Raw genomic sequence first — 1,836 nt, 5'->3', positions numbered from 1 at the left:
TTAGCTTTTATTGCTGTATAACAGAGGACTACACACTTAACCACACTTTCTGAAGCTCAGAAGCCCAGGCTGGGTCTTCTACTCATACTCTCACCAGGCTGATATCAAGGTGTCAGCAGAGGCTATGATCTCATCTGAAGCTCAGAGTCATCTTCCAAGCACATCCCAAGGCTGGGGAATGCTCTCAGCTGCCAGAAGCTGCCTGCAGTTCTTTGTCATGGGGTCTCCCTAGGTGGGTCACAACACGGCATGCATCTCCCTCCAGGCCAGTGGGGGAAGCTGTCTGTGATGCTTCATCTTTTTAAAGGTTCGCCTGATTAAGCCAGGCCCACCCAGGAGAATCTCCCTTTTGCCTGGGGTGGTATCACTCATATTCACAGGTCCCCCCATGCTCAAGGAGGAGGAAATGACACAGATGCAGGCATGCACATCAGGAGGTGGGGGTCTTGGGATTCATCTGAGAAGCCCACCTACCACACTAAGTTTCCAAATTCTCTGTTAACGTACCACTAGGGTCCACAACCCCACTCGACCAGTCTTAAAACTTTTCCCATATTAGTTCGGAGGTGGGGCAGATCCATCTGGGGTTGGAAGCTCTGACTTAATCTGTTTGCTCTGATTTCTCTGCTTACCGCACTGAAAAACTGGAGAATCAATGGTATGGTTTGCCTAATGACTACTTGGAAAGACCTTGAGTGTGTTATAGTCCAATGGGGGACAGTGGCAAAGCCTGTGGGAAGGGCCATTGGTTGAGTGGAAGAAGATACACAGCTGAGTAGAGCCATTCCCGCCAGCATGATGCTGCCAATCTGCTACTTTGCACTTAACTGGACTTAGTCAGTGACCTTGAACCCTACTGCCTCCTCAATTTTTTTTAAAATTTAATTTCCTGTGTAACTGATCCCAATTTAGAAGCCAAAATCAAGCCTTCCAGTTTTTGACCTTGTTTCCTGTTGTTTTGTCTCTATTTCACTCCAGATCCTAATCTTAGAGGCTCTGACCTCCCTGGTAACCTTACCCAGATTCTGAATTTCTCCCTTGTTAATATCTGATTCTATCTTTGAATCTGGGCTGGGCCCTGGCTGTTGTACGGTTTGCTTTGGTAACTCAGTGAAAGAAGCCCAATCCCTTCCCATAGCAATGATACTTGGGCACTTTCCCTCTCCTTGGCCATGCTGAGCTCTGATATACACCCTAATTCTCCTGTCTCCTCTTCCCTGCTTCCCTCTCTCCTTTTCTTCGTGACTCTGAAGAATCTTTAGGAAGTGAGTTTGAAAAAGCCTGGAAGGATGCTAGCTTCTCAGCTTAACATGCTTCTGTAAACTTTCGTGAACTTGCTCATAGCATCTGGGCTGAGATCAAGAGTTCTATCCTCTCTCTGGGGACTGAAGTCCTGGCCTTCTCAAGAGGATAGGGCTCAGGATGTAATGATAGAGGTCTTGTCCAGCCCCGAGAGAGTCGGCTGCTTTCTCCCTGTCACACACACGCGTGTGCGTGCACACACACAGGCAATTGAAACCACAATGAGGCAACACTTCACACTCATGATGATGATTATTATTAAAACAACAACTGTGGAAAATAAGCAGTGTTGGTGGGGATGTGGAGAAATTGGATCTCTCATGCATTGCTGGTAAAAATGTAAAATGGTGCGGTCACTCTGGAAAGCAGTGTCACAGTACCTCAAAAAGCTAAATATAGAATTATCATATGATCCAGCAATTCCACTGCTAGGTATATGCTAAAGGAATTGAAATCAGAGACACAGCAGATACTTGTACTCTAATGTTCATAGCAGCATTATTCACAAGAGCCAAAAGGTAGAACCAACTTAAA

The sequence above is a fragment of the Hylobates moloch genome, unplaced genomic scaffold (genome assembly GCF_009828535.3).
Source record: "Hylobates moloch isolate HMO894 unplaced genomic scaffold, HMol_V3 SCAFFOLD_20, whole genome shotgun sequence".
Classification (NCBI taxonomy): domain Eukaryota; kingdom Metazoa; phylum Chordata; class Mammalia; order Primates; family Hylobatidae; genus Hylobates; species Hylobates moloch.
Note: the sequence above shows the minus strand (reverse complement) of the source record.